This window comes from Oxyura jamaicensis, chromosome 4, assembly GCF_011077185.1.
Source record: "Oxyura jamaicensis isolate SHBP4307 breed ruddy duck chromosome 4, BPBGC_Ojam_1.0, whole genome shotgun sequence".
NCBI lineage: Eukaryota > Metazoa > Chordata > Aves > Anseriformes > Anatidae > Oxyura > Oxyura jamaicensis.
This window is the reverse complement of record NC_048896.1, coordinates 15,087,138-15,097,655: the sequence shown is the minus strand read 5'-3', so window position 1 is coordinate 15,097,655 and position 10,518 is coordinate 15,087,138.

Sequence of the window (10,518 nt, the reverse complement as noted above, 5' to 3'; positions counted from 1 at the left end):
AAAAAAGAGACTCCTCTTTAAAAGTCACTTTGCATCCCCTCCCTGAGCGGGAAGGGAGCATGGGTCATGTCAGAGCCCTCCGCCGATGTGCCTTGCCTTTGCTGCTTTGCTAATGACACTGGAAATATGCTAAGGAGCTGGCTGCGAGGGGGCTTTTCTAATGCGGTCACTTCCTGGGCCCTCAAAGAGGCTTTAATTGCGGGGCCGCGGGGACGGCAGGTGTGCTTGTCATCTCTAATCAGCGAGCTGGGTGCACTGGGCTGCCTGCGCCGAGAAAGCGGGTTGCTGGCACTCCCCCTCCCCGCCTCGCCCTCGTACCCCCCAACTTTTCAACCATTGCACACCTGTCAAAATGATTATGGGAATGAGACTCCATCACGGGCAGAAAGAGCAGATTTGAAGGAAATCCGCTTTCTCCCTCGCTCTCGCCCTTTCTTTTTTTTGTGTGTGTGTTTTCTTTTTTATTCTTTCGCTCACGTTTGCTCAGCTCAAGGGGGATTAGGGGAAGGGGGGGGGGAAATCCCCTTGGTAAATGGGTCCTAAACATGCATTGTTGTCAGTGGGGCTTTTCCCTGGTACATTCTGGAGTCGTAGCAAGATTTCCAAGCTGGCAGCTCATGGATAAAGCTGTAATGTAGCAAATGAGAGGCAGTACCTGCGAGAAACAGCAGCCTCCTAGCACATCACATCTCTTGCATGCACACAAATACCAGCAGCACACACACACGTATTCCCCAGTACAGAAGCCCAGCACTTGCACGCACACAAAATATAGTGCACAGATGAAATTGGTGATGCTTTTTTCTCCCTGTGTCTTGGGAAGCTTCACCCAAAGGCACAAATGTGCACACAACCACACACGCCATTGCATACACTCCAAATGCACCAGCAAACGGGGATGAAAGAAAAACACTATATTCACATGCATGCACAGAGACCCTTCCCAGCTGCAAGTGCAAATATTAAATCCCTTGCTAATTTTCACCGGATCAGCCTTTTTCTGCCCACCCCAGAGGACAGCCTGAGAGACAGCAGCTGGGATTCAGCCACCCGTTGAGATGCCAGCCTGCTTCAGGTGGACAGCTGTCTCTGCAGACGGATGGACAAGTGTCAAACTCTTTGATGTGCTTGCAAAACCCTGTACCAGCTCTGGAGGTGGTCACCAGTCTGCTAATACTTTAACGCGGGAGCTAAGCAATGCTTGGGCTGTGCAGGTGATGGGACCTGCTTCTAAAACTGTAAATAAATAAAACCCACTGGGAGGCGAGGCACAGGTTGGGAGGAGAAGCAGGAGTTGTTGTCCAGGTTGCAACATGGTGCCGAGTAAGGTGGGGGAGTTGCACTATATGTATATTTTATAGTACATGGAAACTGACTTTTAAAGCATCTCAAGTGGTGTTGTGACGCCAACTGGACCCAAAGCTGCTCTGAACCCCAGTCACTCTTATCTTGGGTTGCTTGGAAGTGAATTAGTTGGTTCTGCTTGCCTCCCCCTCTTCTCTCTATCCCCTGCATTTGCTGCCTCTTTCTTTCCAGCCTTCTGATTTGCTTTGCAGATTCACAACTCCTACTGCTGTGTCCTGCTGGATCTTGTGTCTGGCTTCTGTTCTGCCTTCCTCACCTCCCTCGGAAACTTGACGCTCTCTGCCCATGGCTTGGGAAGCATCACCCGGTGTTACTGTGTCATGTAGCACAGCCCTCTTTCCATCCTTCAGATGATGAGCTTGCTCCAGAGCAAGGGAAGGGGGTAACATCACATTCAGCTGTTTATAACAAAGGAGCCTCCAGTGCCCCAGAGCTCCACTGTGCAAGATACACATAGAAAAAATAATTAATTAATTAATTAAATAAGTTTTTTAATTGCAAATTTCTCTCAGTGGCCTTGATCTTGTTAAATCGGTGGGCAAGAGCCATAGGAGACAAGAGACAGAAAATCTCACCTTTGGCAATGGCTAATGGTCAGCCAGAAGCTCTTTAGAAGATGAGGAGAGCAGACCTTGCTCTCCCCAGCACCATACTTGCCCAGTGTTTTTTGTTGTTGTTCATTTTTTTTGTTTTGTTTTATTTTTTTAACGTTAATTGGGAAAGCATTTTCAGAAGAAAAGAGTAAAGAGCTTTTGGTGAGAAGCCATCACCACAGCTTTAGGCAATGTCTGAGGCTTGCCTTGGCTGGTGCTTGACTTACATGAACACGCGAGCGCACAGGGCTGCAGGGTGCAATCTGCAAGGCAAAGGTAGCAGACAGGCAGTTGCAAAGGTTGGGCTCGAGGTAACGGTTCTCTTTCTCACCACCAGAAGACGAGAGACACCAGAGGGACCCACAGGGACAACCAAAGTCCATCCCCTAGTTCAGATGGACAGCCTTGACCCAGCAAGGGTGAGTTGAAGCCCACATTTCAGTGCTCGGTGGACCAGTAATAGCCTTAAACACACCTTCAAGCATCCTACTAACCTGGCGTCCAGGCCTCTATTTAACACATCCTCCCACCTATTCCCAAACTCGTGAACGTGAAAAAAGCAGAACGTCTCCGTATGGGAGGCACCACTGCAAAAGCAGAACTGGGGGAAAAGAAAGAGAAAGCATGAGTGAATGAGTGAGGACAGAAGAGCTCATTTTGTCTATTGAAAAGATTCTGTTTAATAAAAAATTGATGACATTTTAGTCTCTGAGATAGGCCTGTTCCCCTTTAACATGAATCCCATCACTCTATTTTTCATCTCACTTAGCTCCTTTCTGATAATCAATCAAGCGTTTGCTCCATCTTCCCCATATCGTGGCATCCACCAGAGACTCTCTTGCACGTGGCCCCTTTTGAAGTGGGCCCTGCTCAGTGCAGGAGGGGAGGGAAGGTTTAGTCCTAAATAAATAAACAAACTAACTAACTAAACTTTTTTGCTTGTTTGTTTGTTTCCTGTAAGGAATAATGGAAAGGGTTTCAAAGGAGAGGGGGGAAGGAGAAGAGAACAAACAGCCCGAGCTCTGTCCTGAGAGCACAGGCACTTCAGAAATCACCCAGATCAACCAGAGCTTGGCCAAGTCCCTCATGTACGCAGCACCAGCCTCTCCTTCCCTGTGCTAACCAGGAAAGGAGAACAGGGGCCATGGGTACGGGTGCTCAGCATCTCTCCTAGGAGGAATATGGGGGCAGACCTGGATGTGGCAGGACCAAAGGAGCTGCCCCTCGGGGCCTGGCTCTGGCTGGACTCTTACACACCTTTCCACAAAGCACTAGGGCAGATTTGAAGACCTTGTGAGATGGAGAATCCGCCGCTTCTCAGGACTGTTTGGATACCCTTCAAACTGGAGCTGGAGCCACTTGAGGCACTGGGATAAGTGAGATGCTCGGGAGAGCACTAAGTGACTTCATCTCCTGTTAAGACACTTTCTAATGGACAGCTGGCTTCTTCAGTTAGGGCAGAATAGAAAAGTGTCTTCTGGAAAAACAAACAAACAAACAAAAACTAGTATTGCTTACAATGGGGTTGTGTGTGTGGTAAGAAAGGGGAAAAGCATTGTCCCCCTCAGCTGTATGTAGGAAGACCAACTTCACCCCCAGCCCAGCTGGCACTAGCATCACTGGAAGGACTCCATCTCCTTCCACAGCTATTGACTTAAACTCGTGTCCTTCCACTGGATTTACTGGGTGAGGATTCAGCTGTGGGAAGCAGGACTGAAAAACTCACCCAGGAGTACCTTGGCTTGTTAGCAGTTTGTCTCTTTTCTTCTTTAACTAGTGGAAGGAGCAAACACCTTACCATGCAAGTACTTTGACTGGCTTCTTGTTCTCTAGATTCCTGGTAAAGCTGGCCAAATTTTTTCTTTGTTTTTGGCAGACTAATGTTCTGCTTGATTTTGTCAGATTTTTCCCCCCCTCTTTATTCCAAGGAGAATTTCCTTTTCTCTAATCTCCTGGTTTCTATAGCAAAAGCAAAAAATTACCAAAGATACTATTCAGAAGTTTTTTTGTCTTGTGTTATTTTGCAAAGCTGGTGCATCCCTATCCCTCAGAAACACGCCTGGCCTTGGAAACGGCAAGCACTTTGCAGAGGGTTGCCCTAAAATTACTGACGTCGGATGTTTGACAGAAAGGATGGTTTTTGCAAAGCACATCTGGCATTTTTCAGCCCCTTGTACTCACTACTCATTTTCTCCAGGTAATCTGACTGTCTGTGCAAAATAAAATAAAATAAAATAAAATAAAATAAAATAAAAGACCCCATCTCTCAGAGAATCCTTAATTAGCTCTTACTGGAGAGTAGATAGTTGCTGAATCCTTGTCCGGATTCTCAGGCAGCATTAAACTCTGCCATTTAGTGTCTGCCAGGACACTGAGGGGGTGTTAATGAATTAGCAGCTCCTGCTCTCTGAGGTTTGTCTGGGCTGTGGGGGGGCTCTCCAGAAAACAGGGTTGGAAAGTGCAGCCCCACTCCTTTACAGATGGAGCAAACAACATCTTTGGGGTGTGTGCCTTGGCTTTTGGTGCATCTCCTGTACCAAAAATATCCCAGGGTTTGCAAGGTGGCTAAATCCCAGAGAAATTTAGGAATACAGACCTGGGTCCATGTCACCCAGCCAGTGAAAAAGCTGAGAACAGAGCCCACATCTCCCAGATCCTATTTTGATGTGTTTTATCGAAGTGAGACAGCTCATTCATCTTGATGGAAGTGAAAACCATCCTCTTTTTGGTGCCTGTCTTAATTCTTGTTCTTGTTCTTGCTATGCTGGCTGGGTTAACCAGACCCCTCTGGAAGTCCTGCCTTCAGCCACTGGAGTGAAAACTCAACAGAATGGTACTGGACATGTCCAGCAAAGCTCACGAGGTGCTTCAGGCACTCCTGGCTTCAGTCTGTGCCATTTGATTTATATAAAGGCATTTAGGGAAATATATTTAACTCGTGCTCTTCCCAAACTATACCTTCTAAGTTTTTACTGCAACGATCAGAAAACAAGAGCTTAGAGGGGGAAAAAAAAGCAAAACAATAACAACAAAATGTCATCAGCTCCAGTTAAGTCCTTAGTTAGGTCTCCAGCTGATCTGATCTGATACTGGGGATGTTCATTTGGATGTTCTTTGCAAACAGCATCATCAAAATGCCAAAAGACTGGGTGTGTAGTGGAGCAGGAAGCATTGCAGGACACATCCCTTGCCTTGAGACTGTTCTGCTGGGAGCAGCTGCTGCCTCCAGACAGCTCAGCCCATCTCTAATCAAGGGATCTGGGGGTGAAAGGACCTCGGGCTGATCATGAGACTCAGTTGGGCATCCTGAAAGGGGGAAGCTTTTGGCTTGGAACAGCCCGTGGGCAGAGGAGAGAGGCTCCAGCAACCTGCTTGTTGTTTGCAAGAGGGAGCCTACTGTGGCAGCACTGCTGATGGAGCTGTTAGAGACGCTGAGGACAGCAGGAGGTTTCCTCCTCCAGGCATGGAGGTTTCTTGATGTGTACGTTAAGCCATGAAGTGGCCTGGCCTACACACTTCAAGCTGCTACCCCTGACACTGCACACATCTCCCAGGCTCGCTCTCAGATCCGTGGGCACAAGCCTTAGGAGGCTTCACCTCAAGGTCTGGACCATTTCAGAAGGGAAAAATGCCAAGCAAGCACTTCCCACCTGCTCTGTGGGCAAGAGCAGGAAAAGGGCTGAGAGAAGAGGCCAGGCACAACTGCAAAGAGAGGACAGTCCGTGAGGGCAAGGCCTGTTTTCTGCACCAAAAAACAGTTCTGCAAGCTTAGCCTAATTGCACAGAGGTGCTGGCAGCATGTCAGTGCTGTAGACAATCAGGAGAGGTTAAGATCATGTTAATTTGTACACACACAAGGGGATCGGGAAGGACTGGAAGACGGGGAGGGAGAGAGGGAGGGTGGATGAAAAGAGGAGGAGGCGGGAGAGGACTTGCACATGAAAATGTAGGGTTTATGTGTGTGGGGGGGTCCATTTCCAAAGCAAGAATACAAATGATCCCAACAAAGCCCAAGCTGTCCTGAAACCCTGTAGCCAATTAGTGCACATCAATATTTAATCAGATCTCGCTATTGTGCAGCCTGGACTGTGCTACCCCAGCCCCTGCCACACTCACTCTTTCCCATCACAGACACACTGTTATGACACATAATGATATTGTCAATGAATAATTTAGAGCAGTTTTTCTCCTCTTCTCTCTCTGTCTCTCTCTCTCTCTCTCCCCGTGCCCTTATTAGCAGAAAATGTGGAGCATCTTCGCGGTGGAGGGAGGAAGGAGCTACTTCCATGTGGGGCTGGAGGACCAGCCTGCCCGAGCTCCGTCCTTCCTTGGGCAGCTGCACTCCCATGTTTCACGCTCCCAGGATGGGCTGGAGCTGTCCTTACCCGGTGGAGGGCTGGGCAATAAGCTGGGAGAGAAGGGGGACTTGGGACAGCCTGCACGGCTCCATAGACTGAGGCACCTTAAGTGGTGGGGTCATGACCAGGAGGGAAAGCAGCAGGTGAAAGGGGCAGGAGATGTCCCCAGAAATGTCCCCATGACTCGGGTGGTGAAAGATCTTCTCTGTCTGCACCTTCACCCTGGCACTACAGGAAAGCTGTGCCCATCCTAGTGGGCACAGAGGCACCTTCAGGAGATGAGTCCATGGGCATAGCCCCCCTCTTGCTGGGGTGTGCAACCTGGTGGCGGCTCTTCCACCACCCCTGTGTATTTGGATGAAGCACAAACACATCCCTCCTCTCCTTGTGTGACACCCTGCTGGCAAGCTGTGGCCAGGCTCCGTTCACGTGCAGGCTGGGAAGGACCGGTGAGGTTGTATTGAGTCTCAAGAGCTTGCAAAACAGCAGCATGAGCAGTCATTTGTAGATGTGATGGGTTGTGGAGTGCTGAGCTGCACCTCCATCCCTATCAAATCGAGCTGAACCTCCATCCCTATTAACCCAAGGGTTAATCCGTTGCATCTGCACTGATCCTTGCACCGATCCTTCAGGAAAATCATGGGGAAAATTGTGTTGGAAGCACCATTGTAAAAATTAATTCTATTTTTATTTAAAAATATATTAATCTGATCAAGGAAGCTGTTGGGTTTGAATAATTTTTCTGCTAGTTCCTTCCCATCCTGGCCTCCCGTCGGTAGCTTTTGACCTTGTGTCTGCCAGGCTCTGCCTTTCTCAGTGTAACTTGTAAATCTGTTGGCTAGCGTCAGCATGTTGGGGTGAGGAGTCTCAGGGGCACGGTGCTCCTACAGACGCGGTGAATACAGAAGAGAGGGATTCAATTAGCTCCTGCGTCGTGGGAAAGGCTGGATGGGATGGATGGCAACTCCCGTTTGCCAAGTCTGGTATGGATGACAAAGGAATAATTATCAACGTTTCTTCTAAAGCTCATAATTTAGAGGACTTGGTTAAAAAAAAAGTCTTCTCCCAGCATTTTTGTCGCCTTTAAAAGAGGCTCTGTTTGGCTGGAATTGTTTTGGGGAAAGAAAAGCTTGTCCTGATTTCAGGTCCTAGAGTACAGGAAATGTGTCCTCTGACACGGCGGCCGAGCATCCACAGCTCAGACCTCCCAGCCATGCCAGCAGTGCTTACCTGGATTTTGAAGCCACTGCAAGCTCGACAGCTCTGTGTGGGAGGTCAGGCAGAGCAGGCCCTCCAAATACCTTGTGAAATTCTCTTCTTGCCTGTGGAGGCTCTGCACAGGAACCCTCTAAAGGGGATGAAAGTCCAGGTAAGCTCTGCAGGTGCAGCGCTGAGGGAAGTGGTTAAGGGTGTCTCTTGCTGTCCCACCATGCATAAGGCACCTGCGCCTTGGTTGGGCACTTTGTTTGTATTTCATTTGCACGTTTTCAGCTGAGCAAGGCTAATGTCTGGTTACACCCCCAGGTTTCATCTCCTTCTCGATTTGCATGCGGAGCTGGAACAAGCCCAGCATCTCTCTGTCCACCCCTCCACGTCACCAGCACAGCATCAAAGATCCTCCGACCTGTCTTGAAATCATTACTATTGGCAAAATAATTGCAACAACAAAACTACTAAAAGCCCTGTTTGCACTCCTTTCATCTCGGCTCAGCCAGGATCTAGCCAGCCTTCATAATATATACTTTTAAAAGGGAAGAGGAAGAAGGGGGAAGCAATCTTATTCTTATCCTCATCTTTACCAGGGCATCATTGGCTATTCTCGTGCTATAAAGCACAACATTATTTGAGTTTAGGGGGATTTTTTTGTGTGTTTGTTTCTGAAGCAATGAGTGTCAAAGTTGATTATTGATTGAGACTGGGGGATCTGAGGACTGCATGAGGAAAAGTGCCTGATTATTCAAACCCCTTTCTCTCTTCTTTTCCTTTCTTTCCTTTGCACCGCGATTGGATTGATCGACCCCGTCTTCATTATCTCCCCTTCTCCTTTCTCTCTTCTGGCCCCTACTGGGGATTCCTGACTAAACTATGGCAGGGCTCAATTGATCCTCCGCAATTCACTCGCTCCTCGCGAGGAGGAAAAACTGCACCGCTGCATAATTCAGAAAGCAAACACAGAGAGGAGAGGGCGAGAGGAAAAATCAATACGGCTACAACTGATCCTGCAGATAAATGAAGCGGCGAGTGCTGGCGAGGGGGAGGATCCCTGGCAGCAGCATGAGCAAGCGTGGAGAAAGTTCAGCAACTTGGAGAGGGATGCAGGATAGGCTGGGCCAGCTCGAAGCCCTTTTGGAGGGGGTCAGGAGGGAAAGGGGGCCCTGGTCTTGCCCCCAAAACACTCTGGGGCATGGGGGATGCTCAGGGATGTGCAGGAGGGACTCTGTGCCCACAACACTGTGCCATATGCACACACATACTCTCTCCCCTCTGGGAGCTGATTTTAATGAGTGCAGCTCTTACCCAAGTTGGTAGACAGGTCCTTTAGCTCCTCCCCATCCTTAACCTTCAGGGCTCCCCCTTCCTCCTTCCCAGCCTGAGCTGGTCTCTCGCCGTGCTGCACCCCACAACCTCTGTGATTTCCTTGCCCAGACCCAGCTCCATGCCTGAAGTGGGAAAGAAAGAGCAAGGAGAGGCCGCTCTGCCTCTCCAGGCTCCGCAGACTCATCCCAGCCCAGTGGGGACAGCGTGGTGGTCCTGCTCTGAGGGCCACTTTCTGCACTGCATGGCCATCCTGACTCCCCAGAAGGCAAAAGCCATGCAGGCTTGTCCTGTGGTCCCAGAATACAAACAGGAACGGGACAAAAAATGAATTGAAGGGTGCACTGTTCACCCTGTGTGAGGAAGATGGGCTGCCTCTGGGGTCAGCTGGTGGTTGGTAGCCCACTGGGAAAGCAGCAAACCTTTTTATCCTCAGCTAGGTAGTGAGGTGGTAAAGGGAGAGGGCTGCCCTGTAAGGGATGTGCTGTGCAGACGAGCATGGGGTGTCTGTGTTGCACCAGGAGCAATCATCGCCCTTCCCACCTATCCAAAGTAGCAGAAACTGGGATAAGGGAGTCAGGAAATCAACGGGTGGCATCTCTGGGGTGGTCTGAGCAACCTGGAGGGATAGACAAGGTGTAAAGGATCCTCGTAAAGCTGTCTACAGGGTTGGCTGCAGGTGTGCAACCTCCCTGCTCACACCCTACCCATGAGGGATGCCCAGCAAGAGCTGTCAACGTCCTCAGTGACTCCTCCAACCCCTTTATCCCACACACCTTGCTATGCTTGGCCTTTAAACCAGCCAGGAACAGGTCCCAGGCATGCTTTCAACAAACCTGCAAAAGGTATGCACAAAAAAATATATACAGAAATCTTTCATTATTTGTTAGGTGGCTGAATTTAGGCTCTGCCTCCATGGCTGGGAGAGGTGGCTGACTGCGATGGGGACGGGCACGCTGCTTTCTGGCTGGCTGAGAGTTTCAGACATTGGTGAAGGGAAGCAGAAATAACAAATGCGCTCCCATCCCACCTCCAGGCAGGGAGAACTGCCCCCTGGGTCTTGCCAATGTCCCTGCACCGCTACCCCTGCTCCTCTGAGAGCACACGGTGATGAAGCTGGGGCACTGAGTTGTCTGGGCTTGAAATCAAAGCCTGGGTGAGAACAGCAGGGTAAAGGACATTGCAGCCAAAGCCCTGCCTGAACAACCAGGAATTTGGGTACATCCCCTTCCTGATGCGGAATTTTGCGGCTGGACCATCCATTCCTGCCCTCAAGCAGCTCAGAAAATAAAAAGTACTGCCTCGAATACAGATACGTAATACATCAAGACAAAAAAATAGGAACGTCTGGGCCACGTAGACAGCCCTGCTGAGTGTCTAGAAATGACATAGCAAGAAGATCCTTGCTCGTAGCAGCATGTTGTCATTGTCAGGCACTGCCCAGCCCTTTTCCGGCTGGTAATGGATCCCCGGAAAGCCCCTGAGCTGGTGTCTCACAGGCGCGGGGAGCTCTGCTGAGCTGCACTGAGGTTTCCTGCAGCCGGGAGAGAGCAAAGGCTTTTAAGACAACATTGCCCTGTATTTTAAAATGATTTAAGAACCTGAAGAACAGCCCAGCACTGGGTTTGGCAGCAGAGGGGATAGATTGTTGTCTTAAAAGCTTTTAA